Genomic DNA, 20546 nt, shown 5'->3' with positions numbered 1-20546 from the left:
GAATTTTAACCAAGCAAATTCCCTCCTTTTTAATAATAGACTTCAAAAAAGAGGAGGTTCTCAATTCAACGGAATCTTTTTTTTTATATATATTCCCCGATCACTAAAAGATGCCTGGACCGTTTTGGATTACTTTTTTGTTTGAAAGGGTATACTTTACAGGTGGTCCCATATAAATTTGGTGAAGATCTGATGAATATCTTCGGAGATGGAGAACAGAACTCCTCAATGTATAAGAGTAAATTGCTTGTGACTCCACATTGGCACCTCATTGGCACCGACTGCAAAAAATGTTAATAAACAACTACATTAACTCTTGTATACATAATATATTCAGTAATAAAATTTTTTTTTTTACTTTTTATTGATTGTAGTGATTGAACTCGGTTTTTGTTTTGAATTTAATTTTTATTATATGTAGTCACCAAAGTAACCACTTCAGTGGTTCACCAAACTAAAATGGGTCCACCTCGAAACTATTTACTTACCTACTAAACAAAAACAAATTATTAAAATCGGTTCATATTTGGCGGAGTAGCCGCGTAACAAATATACGTACATACAAAAAACATACAGTCGAATTGAGAACCTCCTCGTTTATTTGAAATCGATTAAAAATAATATTTTATCTTGCCAATTGTAGTAAAAAGGTGTAAGTTATTTACCTACTATATATTTTTTTTAATTATTTTACGTTTATAAAATAAATTCAAAGTACTTACAGCACATAATATTGCAAATATAAATAACATTTTCGGTGACAAGTTGACAAAGCTGCCGTTTCAGTAAATTAATAACGCGAATTCCGCTGTTTAAATACTACCCACTTATAATATAATAGGCAAAATAATAATGAAAGAAGGCCTTTGTAATAAAAATGATAATAATAGTCAATTATAATATTATCTTGACACGCATTACCTTCTTTTCTTTTTGTTACCCGACTACGGCAAAGCCAAAAGGAAGGGTTATGCTTTTAGCAGTCTATGTATGAATGCATGTATGTAAGTATGTAGGTTTGTACTATGAATGACGTGTCAATTTAGAGCCTCAATAGCTCAACCGGTAAAGGCGTGGACTGAAAACCGAAAGGGTCGACGGTTCAAACCCCGCCCGTTGCACTATTGTCGTACCTACTCTTAGCACAAGCCTTGTGATGGTACGGTGTGATCGTCTATACTAGTGGTTAAGATTAGGCATTATGAAGAGATAAAATAAGAAATAAACTCAGCTGAATTATAGAAACACCTAGGTATTTAAGTCGTGAGTTATTTACAAGTAATTAATTGGTACAGTACGTTGGGTGAACACGTAGACTTCTCGACCAGCTAACAGGTTTACACGGATTGAATTATAAAAAATTAATGTAAAATTTCAACTCCTCAAAATAAATATAATGAGTGGAGAGATTTGTTAATTTAGAACGTCCTGTTAGTGTGGAAAATCAGTTGATACGTGTATTTGCCTTATTTAGGCCATCGGTTTGAGACCAACCGGCATTCCTCAAGCACGGGGGGAGCCCTACACTGAAATCTCAGTCTTTTAGCATTGTTATCGGGGCACAGCACTTGGACTCTCCTATTTCGCTGCGAAGCGTTTTCAATTTGCCTAGGTACGGAAACCTAGGTTCCTTTCAATGAGCTCTGGGCTCGCCCCAAAACCATGGTATTTTTGTATATTTATATATTTGTTTGATTGATTGTCAATAAATTGGCCAATTTATTAGTTCGGAGAGTCCAGCTGTATAAAGACATGACGTGTTTGCTTTGTGCCGGAATCTCGCTGCTGGTACGTCACCAATCAACCATGTACCATATAATATCAAGCAAAGGAATTACAAAGTACAGCAAAACTAGTATTTTTATCTATTCAAAAACTCGGTGATTCACAAATTCAGCTGGCGTCGGTTTTAACAGATAATGTTACCTAAAATGCTGTTTGGGAAAGATCGGTACACAATAAAAAAAAGGTACCTACCTGCCTCGCCATCTGCCCTCTGGAGGCAGCGTGTACTCCATTGTCTCGTTCAGGGTAAGTAGATGAAATTTAGCTATGACTCGAAAGTAAAAGGTCCCTTTGTCTTTAGCCTGAGATTCGAACCCAGCCAATATTATCTTTAGTAGTGGAGAGCATTCTTGGTAAATTAGGTACTAATCGTTTTGTGAAAATAAAAGTATAAGGAAAAACCATCGTGAGAATTTCACATCCCTAGAGTTCTCTCAAATGTTCTAGTTCATTCATAACCATATAAAAGATTGATCATGATGATGATAATGATGCTTCGTCCTAACTTTTGTGATCAACTTCCACTAAATGACGTTATTTTATTTACTCAATTTCAATACTAATTTCAATGTAAGATGGAAGAAATTTGTATTTCTTAGTTCCATAGTAAGTACTTTTATTTAGGTATGTATTAGAGAGAGAAAGTCAATATTGAAGGTTATCAAATTAAATATGCACACATGTGACTTAAGTTTGAGGTATATCAAAAAATCAAATGAACCATAACTAATAAATCTTTAACTTGAATCTCCTTCCAATATTCACTACTTCATATAGGTATAATTAAATATAGCAATAAAAGAGGAAAATAATATTCATATAATTTATTACTGGTGAATAGATTTTCTACTACTCACTCAGTTTAAAACCAAATAAAGAAGAGAAACTGAATTTATTATTTAGACTGGGAATTAAGTAACTTTATTACATTAATTAATTCCTGGCCGAATATTTGCTTCCTAAGCCATACTAATTATTGAAAGGGGAAAAGCAATATTCAAACGAAAAAACCCTTTCGGCTTTATGTACATCATTTTATCTAAAATACACACATGCCCACATAATTAATAGAGATATTATCTATAATTCTTACTTCTATAATAAAGTAAATTTTAAGGACACACATTATACACAGTTTTATACAATCAATCTAGATATATTCAGATCCCAGCTCCACAGTTAGTTATTTTGTCTCATTTAAACACTTTGGTTTAAGTAGGTTAATTTTTACGTTCAAACGTGGAGTTAACTCATTGTGCGGTCTAGAGTATAGACACGATTTTTATAGCCTCGTATTCATAATTTAAGGATAATGTAAATCTTTATAGCACCAAACAAAATATCCGGGACCACCTCTGTTGATGTCCGGTTGTGGATCTCCGATTTACGTCATATAAAATACAAAGTGTGTAATGCATTATCTGGATTCATTTCTAATTAAATCAATCAATTAATTTAATTAACTAGGATTGTGGAGCTGATTTCAAAATAATCTAGTCAAAATAATACAAGATATAATACGTCACCCAATATCAGCTTCTGTCGGTTCAAACACACACTGATTAATTAAGATTTTACACTATCAAATTTTACTAGTTACTAATTTTAACAATACTAAAATTATTATTTCAATTTTACAATTTTTCTTTTCTCAAAACCTTTAATTTTGAATATCGAAATTGATGTCGAAATAATCTCGAATAGAATGATGAGTCTCGAAGGCTGAAGGCCGAATGAATTCCTCTCGACCACTGTCCTTTCTCCTATATCGTTTCTCCCTCTACTCCCTCCATCCTGTAACAGAAACACCCAGCGAAAGCATTCTGATATCTCATTGGCTCGCCTCCCGCGCATCTGAACTTTTATTGGTAAAAAGAAGAATTGACGTTTCCATGACCCGTCACATTTGACACACCTCGATTTCCCTGAATGGTCCGATTTTTGGCTCCACACTCGTTATTTTGTTCCCATGCTTATTATTATTTTTTTTTCACGCATCTGTTCGCAGTAAAATAACATTATTTATTATACTTCTAAGATTTCTAAGTTAAAATTGACGGCTTTGTCAGATTTATGACCGACCCTAACGCAATTTAGCTTTAGAGCAATTTCTTTTTTAAATACTTAGGAACTTAAACTAATTTATTTGTTTGTTTATGGGTGGACTCAAAGAAACTTAGTTCCAAGACGTATTTCTCAGTATTTAATTTATTTCATTTTTATTTTTTTGTTCTACCATTCTTTGGACATTTAGAGTGATTTATCTCTCAAGCCGTTTGCTTTCTAAAAGCAAAACTTAAAGTAACGGCCATAAAAAAAATATCTATGATGAATAGGTATGACTATCTCACACTCCCCCAAAATAGATTTTTAATACACGTAGCTCCTTTTGTCCCTGCAGCTGTGCTAGTCGTTTCAAAATCTATTTTTCCCCTTATCTGTATTAGAACGTTAGTATTAAACCTCCCACGCCTATCTATTTTACCCTCGGGCATGACCATAACTACTTAAATAAGGTATCTCTTTGTTTAGTGTACCCCAAACTACCTGTTTTCTGTTCCTTTCAATACCCTAGTTTTATCTACCTTTCTAGTTATCTACATAGTACCTAAACAAATGAATGGCATTGTAGTTACCCTTAACTTTATCAGTATGAACGTCTATTAATGTATATACATTATTATATGGAACTGCCCCTATTATGTACGGTCCTTCATATAAGCGCATGAATTTTTTTGTCAACTTTTTATCCGCATCTGACTTCGTAAAAGTCTTAAGTTTCACTAAATCTCCGATTTCGAATTGTATTAACTTATGATTTTTGTTATAATGTAATTGCCTACTTTCGGCCGCCTTATCTATGTTTTGTCGTGCCTGCTGTCGAATCTGTTCTAACGGTTCACCCTGTAAGTCTGCCCTCACCGATGAGTCAGTGTTGAAATCAGTCGATAGCAGAGTACGTTTTCCATATATAATCTCGTTTGGCGAATATCCCGTTGTAGTATGTATTACCTGATTGTAACAATCTTCTATATCCGATAATAGATCTACCCACGATCGATGTGATTTGTCGCAATACGTCCTGAATAATCTACCTAACTCTTTATTAACCCTCTCTGTCGAATTTGGCCGCGGATTTCTAACAGATGTGTGCGTTAATTCGATACCTAGTTGGCGAATACCTAACTCGAAAACTTTTGAAGTAAAGTTCGCGCCTCTGTCTGAACATAATGTCTTAATTGTGACCTGCTTATGAAACTTTTTTACACAAGTTAAAGTAGCCTTCCCACTAGCCTGGCGTAGTGGGTATAGTCTGATTAACTTACTATAAGCATCTTGCATTACGAATATGTATTTAAAACCAAATCGTCCTGCTGGTAAAGGTCCAAAAATATCGCAAAAAACTCTCTCTCCTATTTCCTTCGCTATTACAGTTTTAATCGGCCCCGTGTGCGTTTCCAAAGCATGTTTTGACTTTTGACATGCCTCGCAAGCTCTTACAACACGACCTATTATACGAGACATATTTGGGAAATAATATTGACGTTTCATAAGAGCATAAACCTTGTATCGCCCGAAATGACCTACTTCTTCATGTATGCTAACTATCAAATCCCTTAGTATGTTCTCGGGAACATATAACCTTAAGATATCCCCTTTTATGTCTCTTCTATAAAGAATCCCTTCTTTAAGCACGTAGTACTTTGATTCAGAAGTGTCTGCTGTTTGCACGCGTCTAATTATCTCACTAGCAGTCTTGTCGCGACTTTGATAACTACCTATCTCTCTCCATCGCTCCCGCACTAATCGTCCTAATGATGTTTTAAATAGATTCATTTCAGGCCCCGTGACCTTGTTAGTTAATACATCGGTGGTCCCCTTTAAATGTCGAGACAATACGTCTGCTACAATGTTTAGTTTACCTTTCACATGTTCGACTGTGTAATTAAATCGCCCTATATAATGTACCCAACGTATCATCCTAGCACTCAATAGTTTGCACGTCTGCAAGAAAATCAGACTTTTATGATCAGTCCTAATGACTAAATTCGCTCCTCTCAAATATGTTTCAAACTTTGACAAACTGAAAATGATGGCCCATAGTTCTTGTTCAGTAACTGTCCATTTGCGTTCTGTCTCTGTCAATGCTTTACTACAGAACCCTAATATTTGTTCTTCACCAGCTTCATTCAATTGATAGACATAACCCGAAACCCCCAAATTACTGCTATCGGTTTGTAAATAATAAGTTCCCTTAGGATCTGGGTGTACAAGAAGTATCGTGTCTATAAACAATTTCTTGACCCTTTCAAAACAATCGTTAATTTCCTCTGTCCATGACCATTTCGTATTTTGTTTTAATAGGTCACACAGTGGTTTAACCTCTTCGCTATATTTTGAAATAAATCTTCTGAAATAATTTATTAATCCCAGAAATCCTCGTAATTGTTTTATAGTCCGAGGTATAGGGAAGTCTAATATGGCTTTAACCCGTTCAGGATCCATACGTACCCCGTTAGTATTTACTATGTGTCCTAACAACTTTACCTCTACACATAAGAACCGACACTTCTCTAACCTTCCAGTTAAACCTGCGGTTTCTAATTTATCTAACACTCGATCTAAATGTTCTAAGTGTAACCTTATGTCGCCGGTAGTGAATATGACTATGTCGTCTAAATAGTTTACGCAAAACTCTCGTACTCCTACTAGGATATAATCCATTGCTCTCGAAAACCCTGCTACAGAAGTCTTTAAACCTTGAGGTAAAACATTATAAGTATACGTCTTCCCCATGAACGAGAACCCAGTATACTTCCTAGAATCTTTATGCAAAGGTATTTGAAAATAGGCATTATTCAAATCAATTAAACTGATATAATTTACTCCATGAAAGGATTGTAAAATCTCAGATGTGAGTGGAGGCGCGCCCGCGTCACCTACCATTTTCTTATTCAACTCTCGTGCGTCCAATAAGAGTCTTATTGACCCATCTCGCTTCTTAGTGAAAGTGAGAGGACTACAGTAAGGAGTCGCTTCCTGTCTGATCACGCCTAGTTTTTCTAACTCTTCTAATTCGGTTTTTACCTGTTCTCTATACGCCAAAGGTACCGGATAACTGTGTTTTACAAAAGGTGTTTCGTCTAATAGCTCAATAACGTGTACGTACTTGTTTGTCAAACCCAAACCTTCCGTAAATACCTTACAGTGTTTGTTTAACACAGGTAGTAATAATTCCTTTTGTTCATTACTTAAGTTCGCGTCATCTAATTTTAATCCCTTAAATTTCTCATTATCTAAATTCATGTCTAATACACTTTGTTCCACTGGCCTAGAGTTTTGATTTAATATTAAATTAATCGTGGCTGCGTTCGTCTCTCCCCCTAACCTTTCGATTTTGCAGTCCGAATTCAGCCTAACACAAGACCTAACGCCCATATGTTCAATAGTCAAAGTGTGTTCACCATTACAGTTCACTATTCCTTTTACCCGCTCTAACCAATCGTATCCTAGTATTAATGACCTAGGAAGACGTCACATAACTAGTACAGGTGCTTCAACTAAAGTACTACCTAACTGAAACTCTATTAGCACTAACCGATTTGTGCTTTCACTTCGCGATCCAAACGCGCCTTGTATTTGAATTGCTGGAATAGCGATCTCTGGCAATGTCCCATGTTCTCTCAGAATAGAGTCGTACAATTCCCTAGTTATTCCACTAATCTGACTTCCCGTATCTATGAGTGCACTCATACTTCTTCCATACAGTCTAACACATACTTCAGGTAACCTAGGTAAAGAATAATCAATACTCACATCGGTTTGTTCATCTAATTCATGATACATCGTGTACACATTCAAACCTCTCCTCATACAAGTTTCACAAGTCACGCCTAACTCATTACACTCTGTTACATTTTCAAACTGGTTTTCCAATAAGATTCCTATACTCCTAATTTCAAATTGACTACTATACTCGTTATAATCAACGCCGCCTCTTAATAACCGCTTAAGTCCCTTATCTCCGGTCCCCAAACTCTGTCCTGGCTTCCATCCACTATTAATTAAGATTCTATAGACTACACCTGTCCTTTCGTGATCTGAGGTCTTTCTGACGCCCGTGCCACACAAGAATAACTGATTTGACCTCGTTTGTGTTGGGCATTCTAGTTTTTTGATGATCCCTCCCCCACATTCTTAGACACAGTAAGATCCTCGCCCTCTTTCACGAACGTGATAGCCGGCCTAATTTGTTTAGATTCGGATACCGTAGGCCTGTTAAAGTTAACCCTAGAACCTAATCGACCACGATAGCCGCGTCCCCTCGTCGAATTTCCCCTAGCTCTCCAACTTCTTGTTGACATTGTTGCTACAATAGGTCGTCTCGATGATGACTCATTGTATCGTCTACCTCTGTAATTATTACTAACGCTACCTCTCGTAAATTGCCTAGGTTTTTCAACAATATTTTGCTCTATGTTTCGAAGAAATTTCGCTCCGTTCATGATGTTAACTTCCTCTGTTCTAGTAAACCATAATCGCTGTATATCTATAGCATAATGTCGCATAATAGAATTGACCAAATCTCTCTCACTAAACGCAATAGTTAATGACTGCATTGATTCTGCTTGCTCAGCAAAATGTTCGGACATCGACATTCCCGAATCGCTTGAATATACCGCATTAATCAATTTATATCTTATAGATTCCTGAATTTGTTCGGTCCAATAATTTCGTCTAAAATCAATCTCGAAGTCAGCGAACGTAGTCCAGCCCTTCGAATACAAGTCCATAACCTTCCGAGCATGCCCCGAGATGCAACCTAACGCTATATCTATTTCGCGATCTAATCCATTTACCGCCCTTATATATTTCTTTAATCGTTTTAGAAAAACGATGGGGTTAGTGAATGGTTTTCCGTCGAAATTTGGTTTAGTTACTGACGGCTGTACAACATATAAATTCCGGGTCTCAGATAATGTACTTGTGCTCGCGGTTTCAAGATTTGACCCCTGCCTATCAGATTTTTCATTTTCATTAATCCCGTTCGACTCGTGTGAAGAAACGCTCGCGATTTCATTTGAACCGGTATTTGAATTTAACTGATGTAATTTTGCTTCGAATTCGGTGATTTTTTTCAAAATCAACTCTAATGTAGCATTCCCTAAGGTCGTTGTTTGCTCGCTCGATTCTACGGTACTAACATCGCTTTGCCCCGCACCTACTTGCTTTGTTCTTCGTCCTTTTCTACCTGAAGACATCCCTTTTTTTTTTTTCAATTTTACCCTATTCCTTTTACCTACTTTGGTACTATCTTAAATATTTTTAATTTTTTTCTTTCCGTGTAAAATTTAGTAATATGCAAAGTTGTAATTAGAATAATAGTGCAATACTGCTATAATTTGCAACCACATGCGCGAAGTGCTTTGATTATATGAATTCCCAGACTTTAAGCAAAATTTGTTAAGTCTAAGAAATAAGCACGGGATAAATAACTCGGTCTTTGTAATATCCTCTCTGAAAACCTGTAAATTGTACATTTATAAGACACATAGCTTATTTCTGCTCCTGCTCCCCCTATACATAAATAAATGTAAATGTACAGCATATATATATAAAACAACATGCAGTGTGTCCTTAAAACTTATAATTTATAAATAGTAATGTAAGTTTATAAATTTTTCTCTCTCAAATACCCAATCACAATTTCTACGTTGTGTTATTTTTATGTTAATGTAAATCTAGTCATATCGTTATTTCGAATACGTACATAGATCCCTGGTCACTCGGCATCATATTTCTGTGATGGTACGGTGTGATCGTCTATACTAGTGGTTAAGATTAGGCATTATGAAGAGATAAAATAAGAAATAAACTCAGCTGAATTATAGAAACACCTAGGTATTTAAGTCGTGAGTTATTTACAAGTAATTAATTGGTACAGTACGTTGGGTGAACACGTAGACTTCTCGACCAGCTAACAGGTTTACACGGATTGAATTATAAAAAATTAATGTAAAATTTCAACTCCTCAAAATAAATATAATGAGTGGAGAGATTTGTTAATTTAGAACGTCCTGTTAGTGTGGAAAATCAGTTGATACGTGTATTTGCCTTATTTAGGCCATCGGTTTGAGACCAACCGGCATTCCTCAAGCACGGGGGGAGCCCTACACTGAAATCTCAGTCTTTTAGCATTGTTATCGGGGCACAGCACTTGGACTCTCCTATTTCGCTGCGAAGCGTTTTCAATTTGCCTAGGTACGGAAACCTAGGTTCCTTTCAATGAGCTCTGGGCTCGCCCCAAAACCATGGTATTTTTGTATATTTATATATTTGTTTGATTGATTGTCAATAAATTGGCCAATTTATTAGTTCGGAGAGTCCAGCTGTATAAAGACATGACGTGTTTGCTTTGTGCCGGAATCTCGCTGCTGGTACGTCACCAATCAACCATGTACCATATAATATCAAGCAAAGGAATTACAAAGTACAGCAAAACTAGTATTTTTATCTATTCAAAAACTCGGTGATTCACAAATTCAGCTGGCGTCGGTTTTAACAGATAATGTTACCTAAAATGCTGTTTAGCTATGTCCACACTGTGCCTTGTCATCTTCAACTTTCTTCGTCATCTTTCTATTCAACTTTCGTGCCTTTTCACTTCAACTTTCGTCGTCATCTTTCTATTCAACTTTCGTTTCTTATTTTTTTTTATGTATGTTCCTCGATTAGTCAAAGACCCCTCCAACCGATTTGGATTTTTTTTTTGTTTGAAAGGGTATACTGTGCAGGTGGTCCCATATAAATTTAGTGAAGATCTGATGAATATCTTCGGAGATGGAGATCATAACTCCTCAATGGATAAGAGCAAATTGCTCGCGATCAGTGTAATAGCTTAGTAAACAGTAGGGTTTTAAATGGGCATAGCATGTTATAGTACAGTGGGGCCACTAAAAATTGTGAAATAAAAAATTTTCAAAAGAAAAATAAAACCGACTTCAAAAACCAAATACACTAAAAAGTAGAAAATAATTTTTGTTTAACTACACGTGTAATGTACCTAGGTATGAAGTCGGGCGAGCTTCACTCTTGGATTTCTAATTTTGTTTTAATATGCTCGCTCGACTTCATACCTAGGTACATTACACGTGTAGCTAAACAAAAATTATTTTCAACTTTTTTGTGTTTTTGGTTTTTGAAGTCGGTTTTAATTTTCTTTTGAAAATTTTTATTGATCCCAAAGTTGTGGAAAGCTTCTGTAATCTTCAATAAAGTTCAAAGTAATATTTTTTTCTTCGTCCGCCATCTTGTTGTTGAACGCTTTGTGGCACAAAAATCCACCAGACGCGGGAAACGTGTTTCATAGCGCGCGCTGTGCTTTCAACTGTCAATAACGCATGCGTCAAGAGCATGCGTCGCGTGCGCTGTTGACTGCGCTGTGACGCATGCCCTTGATGAACGAAAAAAGGCACAGTGTGGACATAGCTTTTGGGAAAGATCGGTACACAATAAAAAAAAGGTACCTACCTGCCTCGCCATCTGCCCTCTGGAGGCAGCGTGTACTCCATTGTCTCGTTCAGGGTAAGTAGATGAAATTTAGCTATGACTCGAAAGTAAAAGGTCCCTTTGTCTTTAGCCTGAGATTCGAACCCAGCCAATATTATCTTTAGTAGTGGAGAGCATTCTTGGTAAATTAGGTACTAATCGTTTTGTGAAAATAAAAGTATAAGGAAAAACCATCGTGAGAATTTCACATCCCTAGAGTTCTCTCAAATGTTCTAGTTCATTCATAACCATATAAAAGATTGATCATGATGATGATAATGATGCTTCGTCCTAACTTTTGTGATCAACTTCCACTAAATGACGTTATTTTATTTACTCAATTTCAATACTAATTTCAATGTAAGATGGAAGAAATTTGTATTTCTTAGTTCCATAGTAAGTACTTTTATTTAGGTATGTATTAGAGAGAGAAAGTCAATATTGAAGGTTATCAAATTAAATATGCACACATGTGACTTAAGTTTGAGGTATATCAAAAAATCAAATGAACCATAACTAATAAATCTTTAACTTGAATCTCCTTCCAATATTCACTACTTCATATAGGTATAATTAAATATAGCAATAAAAGAGGAAAATAATATTCATATAATTTATTACTGGTGAATAGATTTTCTACTACTCACTCAGTTTAAAACCAAATAAAGAAGAGAAACTGAATTTATTATTTAGACTGGGAATTAAGTAACTTTATTACATTAATTAATTCCTGGCCGAATATTTGCTTCCTAAGCCATACTAATTATTGAAAGGGGAAAAGCAATATTCAAACGAAAAACCCTTTCGGCTTTATGTACATCATTTTATCTAAAATACACACATGCCCACATAATTAATAGAGATATTATCTATAATTCTTACTTCTATAATAAAGTAAATTTTAAGGACACACATTATACACAGTTTTATACAATCAATCTAGATATATTCAGATCCCAGCTCCACAGTTAGTTATTTTGTCTCATTTAAACACTTTGGTTTAAGTAGGTTAATTTTTACGTTCAAACGTGGAGTTAACTCATTGTGCGGTCTAGAGTATAGACACGATTTTTATAGCCTCGTATTCATAATTTAAGGATAATGTAAATCTTTATAGCACCAAACAAAATATCCGGGACCACCTCTGTTGATGTCCGGTTGTGGATCTCCGATTTACGTCATATAAAATACAAAGTGTGTAATGCATTATCTGGATTCATTTCTAATTAAATCAATCAATTAATTTAATTAACTAGGATTGTGGAGCTGATTTCAAAATAATCTAGTCAAAATAATACAAGATATAATACGTCACCCAATATCAGCTTCTGTCGGTTCAAACACACACTGATTAATTAAGATTTTACACTATCAAATTTTACTAGTTACTAATTTTAACAATACTAAAATTATTATTTCAATTTTACAATTTTTCTTTTCTCAAAACCTTTAATTTTGAATATCGAAATTGATGTCGAAATAATCTCGAATAGAATGATGAGTCTCGAAGGCTGAAGGCCGAATGAATTCCTCTCGACCACTGTCCTTTCTCCTATATCGTTTCTCCCTCTACTCCCTCCATCCTGTAACAGAAACACCCAGCGAAAGCATTCTGATATCTCATTGGCTCGCCTCCCGCGCATCTGAACTTTTATTGGTAAAAAGAAGAATTGACGTTTCCATGACCCGTCACATTTGACACACCTCGATTTCCCTGAATGGTCCGATTTTTGGCTCCACACTCGTTATTTTGTTCCCATGCTTATTATTATTTTTTTTTCACGCATCTGTTCGCAGTAAAATAACATTATTTATTATACTTCTAAGATTTCTAAGTTAAAATTGACGGCTTTGTCAGATTTATGACCGACCCTAACGCAATTTAGCTTTAGAGCAATTTCTTTTTTAAATACTTAGGAACTTAAACTAATTTATTTGTTTGTTTATGGGTGGACTCAAAGAAACTTAGTTCCAAGACGTATTTCTCAGTATTTAATTTATTTCATTTTTATTTTTTTGTTCTACCATTCTTTGGACATTTAGAGTGATTTATCTCTCAAGCCGTTTGCTTTCTAAAAGCAAAACTTAAAGTAACGGCCATAAAAAAAATATCTATGATGAATAGGTATGACTATCTCAGCCTGACGCTTTGTTGGAAAGGAATGGGGAATATTAGTCATTTAACATGACTAATATTCTTTTTTTTTTTTAAATCATGCCCCCCCCCCCCCCCCCCCCCCTTCCATAGAGTACCTATAGAGTACGTAGGTGTAGGTACCTACTTGATTGCAAGAAGTTACCGTCTTTCCGTCCAACAGACGGACAGACATCTGTCCGTCAGAACTACCCTATAAGTAAAGTCCCTACAAGAGACCTATGTCCAGCTGTGGAAATCTAACGGTTGAAAATGATGATGATGATGATTATGTTCTTAAAAAATAAGAAGTAATAACGTAAATACACGAAGGTGACACGACACACATATTATACAAAGAGTGCAATTTTTTAAATTTATTATTTTTTGTTCGTACCAGTTTGATTAGTCATAATTAAAGGGGTGGGTAAAAAGGGTTTAACCAACAAAAATCATATTTCGAGATAATTGCATTTGAAAGTTCGGACTTCATTATCGTTAGGTATATCTTTAATATTAAACTCCAAATCCGTTTTTTATGATTCCATATGATATAAGATACATTTGAGTTCTCGTATTACATATTTGTTAAATAATAGGGGTTAAAGTATGAAATTGCCGTTTTATTGTAATAGGTACTTCGAATTGACATAGAACCTTCATGGTTTGAAATTTTTGAGTGAAACTTTTCATACGGTATCTATGTAGTTCTTCTTTTAAAGAATGTGCAACATTCGATTATCAACGTTCAGTTGTTTTTTTTATTCAGCTTAGACAATAAAGATGGATACTTCAAAAATTCGTGTGATTTTTGAATACGAGTTCCGACGCGGAACTAACGCGGCAGAAACAGCTCGCAATATTAAGGGGACGGTATATTCCAGGTATAATTTCAAATCTAGAGATGGCGATACACATTGTATCGGCATCTCTCTTAGACGCCCCTGAACCGGTTGCGCATCGCCACAGTGTAGATTATTATTTTCACATCGCTCCTGCATTTAATCATTACGTCACCCGACTTCAGTGTTTACGATGGAGTAAAAAGTCAAGTTATGTATAAGTTTAAAATTCAAAGTTATAGTGATAAAAAATATTTATTATGAAATAATTAAAAATTTATTTAAAAAAATTAATCTGTAGGTATCATCAGAATCGATTACATTCGACTTCGCTGGGTTACTTTATTGTAATATATAACATTGCGTATCTATAAAAAATATTTGTACAAGTTAAATATTGTTTTATATACTACTAGAGGATCCCTGCGGCTTCGCCTGCGTTGATTTCGGTTTTTTTGAATCCCGTAGGAACTCTTCATTTTTCCGGGATAAAAAGTAGCCTATGTCCTTCTCCGGGATGTATCCCAAGTCTGTACCAAATTTCATTAAAATCGGTTCAGTGGTTGGGCCGTGAAAACGTAGCAGACAGACAGACACACTTTCGCATTTATAATATTAGTATGGATTTTAATGCACACTGTTGCCAAGTTACTATCATTAGTTAGTAAACAGTCACTGATAAAAAAAAAAAAACAATATTATAATGTACTTTTATTTTTTTGTCAACAACGAGAAATAATGAATGAGATCTATTTACAATCATGCTAATAGGTGTCTTTTTCAACCTGTATGCTTATTATAGTAGGAGATTTAACATTTCACCAACTTTCATAGAATGAGATCACACACACACAGTAACATTAAATTAAAATGGGCCTAAATAACCTTGACTTAAGGTCCTAAATTCAATTACACCGATTTTAATTTCTGGTTCTGTCTGACTGGCTATACATGAATGGATTAATTTGAGCTATAAAATAAGGCGGTTAAGGTCTATTTTACGTTAACGTTCTCATTATAAACCCCTATCTGCCAGTTTTGGTCATTACTGTGGTGACCATTACATTTGGCCTTGAAAGAAGATACGTCACATGGATAAAAGATTATAGCATGGACAAGTCCAAGTTTCTGAAATTTTCACTTATTGATAATGATAATACTGTCATTCCTAATTACTTACATTTATAGGTAAATCTTATATTTTCTATATCTTATTGCTATTATAGATGCTGAGATTATAGAAATTACACTCAACTGAAATTCAATGAAAATATAGTTAGCACGGACATTACACAAGTAACTATTTATTGCATTTCACTAATTACCGAGATCGTAAAATCCTATTTTTTCATATTATCAAAACGTTTACAGTAAAAAAATATCACACGCGCTAGGCGTGCAAAAACACCTGAAAGAGATTATATGCACCTGCAGCCATAACAGGATAACATTATAATATATTTCGTGTTGTATAAAAAGCTGTTTTGTTTATAATCCTTGTTTTTGTTTATTCAATATGGTTACAGTCAAACCGGCCCGCTCGGAGCTAATAGCCATAAAAGTTAACTAATTAGGTGAAATATTCCAAAAGAGCATAAGTAGGTATGTACACATTCAATACGCTAACTTAACTGTTTACGTTAAGGTTCAAAGTCAAAGCGCTGGAGAAATGTTTTTATATGATACTGAACAAAGTCAAGACAGAGATTAAAATATTTTATAGCTTTTTTGTTATATTCAGATTCGGGCCATTGATTCAAATTTTAAATTTGTAGTAATTATGTTCTCTAATTCAGAAGCTGAGCTCTTTTTCTGGATGCCTATCATTAGGCATCCAGAAAAAGAGGTCATTACCTTTTCGCTAAAAGACAATTTTACGTTGACTGGCATGAAAGCAAAGTGCCTAGTAAGCCAATAGACAATTCAGCTAGATGACATCAAAGCAGATTACCCAGTCAGCAGAGAGTCAACTTAGCTGTACGCCATAAAAACAAAATGCACAAGTAGCAAAACGTCTGGAATTGTGAATAGTCTGTATGATTAGAACACCTCATTAGCCAGACGTCAAATTTCATAGTTGGATGACATAAATGCTGAATGAGATAGTATCTAAAACGTCTGGAAAAGTAAATAGTCTAAATGGTCTGTTGCTTGCTCCCTTTTTAATTTTTAACCAACTTCCAAAAAGAAGGTGGTTCTCAATTCAGCCTGTTTTTTTACCCCATTGCGCCAAAGCCTAAAGGAAGAGTTATGATTTTAGCAGTCTGTATATGTATGTGTGTGTGTTTGTATCCAGATTCTGTGTGTTCCACCGTAGCGCCGAAACTACTGGGCTGATTTTGATGAATGAGGTGTAAATCGATTTGTCGTAAAGATCCGGGTAACATAGGCTACATTTTATACGAAAAAATTGACCTAACGGATGTAATATGAAAAAAAGTGGGGGTGAAAAGGTACTACCACTAACTAACAATTGTGCCAGGACTGGTCCTGATGGGATTTTGAAGTGATTTTGAAAAGGTGCAGTTGGTTCTCTATATAACGTAGACCCGCACTAAGACAGGATTTTGAGAAATTTGATCTGTAAATTGACCAAATTATCATACAACAATACTACTTCTCACGAACCTATAAAAGCTACGAACAAACGATTTCAGTAGTTACATTTTATTACTGTTCTTACCTTTCGATTCAAAACAAGAAAAATTGATACACTGATTTGGCATTCCAAAACGAAGCAACTCTCGTCCCAATAACAATTTAATGTATACTTTAAGAATAACTGCATAAGGTAAGTTTTACAACGAATATTTTAACATCGATATTTTAATGTTAGTATACGTGAGTGGGAACACAAAAGCCACAAAGATCCTTTGTATTGACAAAGGCAAACACAATAGGATCTTTCATTTCTTGTAAATTGAACTAGTTTTATGAGAAAAAGTATTAAGTACGTATGAAATTTTGTTTTGCACATTTTCAACTTTTAAGCTGTGACAATAAGGTCTAAGTTGAAGGAATATTTAATAGTATGATTATTTTTTTGATCTATAAAACATTTATGACACTGCAATTTTTGATCAAACTTATTATTGACTACTTAGTGACGTATATACATAAAAAAACCAGCCAAGTGCGAGTCAGACTCGCGCACCGAGTTTCCGTATCCGTACTCAGGTATTTTTCCGACATTTTGCAAGATAAATCAAAAACTATTATGCTTAAAAATAAATTAAAATCAGTTTTAGAATGTTCAGGTAAACCCCTTTTATATGATACCCCACTTGGTATAGTTATCTTACTTTGAAAATTAAAACACATTGTTTTTTAATGAACCCATAAATTCATGGTTTTTGCCAAATTTCATGATTCTAGGTCAACGGGAAGTACCCTATAGGTTTTCCTGACAGACACAACACACACGGACAAAATAGACTGACAGGCGGACAGATAGACAGACATACAGTTAGATAGACAGACAAACAGACAGCAAATTGATCTTATAAGCGTTCCGCTTTTCTTTTTGAGGTACGGAACCCTAATAAATGATATCATTGCATAGCAAGTGAAGAAACTAAAAATTATAACACCTTGGATAAACATCTCGGACTTGAAAGTGGATGTCATTTTCATAATAATCATGATCATCATCATCATCATTATGAGCCCGTGGATGTCCACTGTTGGACATGGGCCTTCCCTAAAGAGCGCAAGCCGCTTTATATCATCAGTCCATCGTGCTGGAGGACGTCCTACACTACGCTTGCTTATACGCGGTCTCCTCTCATCCTATTTTCATAATAATTAGTACTTTCCCCTAAAAACCTTTAAATTGATATCAATAAAGTTTTTTTCCATCTTATCTTCTAATACTTATGCATTTTACAAGTTTGGTTTTTGATCTTTGAGCTACCGGGATAGAGCACTCAGATTAATTAATTTTTATTTTCAAATTATAAGTCCTGGTCTATTATGACCTAATATTAGCTTCACTACACTGCAATGTACTGTTTACTGCATTCTTTTTAAAATAATTAATTTTTTAATGTAATAAATGCACAATATAAACTTATCTTAAAATCTAGAAAAATCCTAAATAAAAATACTTTATAACATAGTACTGAATTTACTACTCTATGGCATTCTGTACAATTACAGTATGACAAAATGCTTATGAAACCCGAAACAGGTCCTGCCGCGCTGAGGCGACGGGTATGACTGACAAGATAACGTAATTACGGCCCATAAGACTCAACAATAGGGTCGAAAATTCTTTGTACTCGCTCTGTACGCGATTTGAAGAGAATAAGCGAGGAAGCGTGAAATCAAATAATTTAGAATATAATTTGAAATATAGCACTTACTGTGAAATGATCGGACCGAATTATTTATTTGATTGTTTTACACCTATGGTGAAAGTTACGTCTTTAAGAGCTTTGTCATTAAAGAGAAAAACCCAAAAGCCTAAGGTTTTAGACCAAACTTCTGATTTTTTTTCTATCGAGGAAAGTTTGTCCAATCATGTTTTTATCGGACCAAATCCAAGGGGATATAATGAAAAATATTATATATTAATTTCAAATTTTTCGATCCATGCGTTCCTAACCTATTTCCATTTTAGTAAACTTTAGTATCGACGAAAACGGAGACCGCCGCGTTATTGGAGAGGGGACTGCTAATGAACGCACTGTGCGATTTTGGTTTAAACGCTTTCGTGATGGAAACTTCGATTTGAAGAACGAACCACGTGGAAGACCGCCCAAACAGGTGAATAACAATGATTTGAAAGAGATGGTGGAAACCGATCCGAGCCAAACTACCCAGGAATTAGCGGCATGGTTTAATGTTACCTTACCCTTACCTTATATTGACTCATTTGCGTCAAATCAATAAAATAAAAAAATATGAAAAATGGGTGCCTCATGATTTGACTGCTCTGCGACAAACGAGTTGTTGAATCGATACAGAAATGAAGGAATATTGGATCGAATTGTGACATGTGATGAAAAATGGATTCGTTACGAGAATCGTAAGCGGAAAATGCAATGGCTGACCCCAGGTCAAACGCCGCAACAGTGTCCTAAAGCAAAGCTTACCAATAAAAAGGTAATGGTTATTCACTATAGCTTTCTCCGATCTGGTCAAGCAATAACGGCAGATGTCTACTGCGCCGAACTCCGAACAATGATAGCGAAACTAGCAGTGAAACAGCCCCGACTTATGAATCGATCTTCACCATTATTGCTCCATGATAACGCGAGACCTCATACAGCACGAGAAACCGTTTTAACTCTACAGGAACTGCAATTAGAAACCATTCGTCACCCTCCGTATTCGCCAGACCTTGCTCCAACGGACTACCATTTTTTCGTGATTTGGACAATTTTCTGCGTGACAAAAAGTTTTCTTCTCAGGAGGCAGTGCAAAATGCTTTCACACAGTTTGTCGAATCTAGATCACCAGAGTTCTATCGCAAAGGCATAAATGAGCTTCCTATTAGATGGCAGCAATGTATAGACAATAATGGTAATTATTTTGATTAAATAAATATGTTAAATTAAAAAAAAAAAACGAATTTTTATTTTTCAGTACAAATCGGCAATTTCATACTTTAACCCCTATATTACATTATAATTAAGCAAATATTGACAGAAATTCAATTAAACTCCAGTAAAAAGGGATCACTTTAGTGCATTTTTCATGAAATAAGGGTTCAAATAATATTCATCCTGGGTTATTTAGAGTCTAACAGGCACACACGAAGTCACCGTTCAGGGAAAAAAAATATTTGTTTTTTTTTTATTTCACAATTTTTTGTGGCCCCACTGTACTATAATATGCTATGCCCAGTTACAACCCTACTGTTTACTAAGCTATTACACTGATTGCGAGCAATTTGCTCTTATCCATTGAGGAGTTCTATTCTCCATCTCCGAAGATATTCATCAGATCTTCACCAAATTTATATGAGACAAACTGCACAGTATACCCTTTCAAACATAAAAAAAAAAATTTCAAATCGGTCCAGGGGTCTTCGAGTAATCGGGGAACATACATACAAAATAAAAAATAAATAAAAAAGATTCCGACGAATTGCGAACCTCCTCCTTTTTTGGAAGTCGGTTAAAAACGATATAACGAACTATGAATCTTACGCGATGCCTGTTGAATCACAGTTTTCAAACGTTTTAAATCCTTCTTTCATTTATTCTATGAGCCTTTGAATAATATGAGCC

The 20546-nt window shown here is 35.0% G+C and overlaps 1 protein-coding gene and 1 long non-coding RNA gene across 2 annotated transcripts in view; both read left to right on the top strand.

The window, feature by feature from the left end:
- The window catches only part of LOC123871083 (aldo-keto reductase AKR2E4-like), a 57528-nt gene that overhangs the window by 31823 nt on the left and 5159 nt on the right, over positions 1-20546 (top strand). The gene's annotated exons all lie outside the window — the stretch shown is intronic.
- Positions 14169-19110, top strand: LOC123871095. The gene is made up of 3 exons (XR_006797212.1): positions 14169-14341; positions 18200-18203; positions 18979-19110. It is a non-coding gene; the product is annotated as an uncharacterized LOC123871095 (long non-coding RNA).

This window comes from Maniola jurtina, chromosome 13, assembly GCF_905333055.1.
Source record: "Maniola jurtina chromosome 13, ilManJurt1.1, whole genome shotgun sequence".
NCBI classification, from domain to species: Eukaryota; Metazoa; Arthropoda; class Insecta; order Lepidoptera; family Nymphalidae; genus Maniola; species Maniola jurtina.
This window is presented reverse-complemented; position numbering and strand designations above follow the sequence as displayed.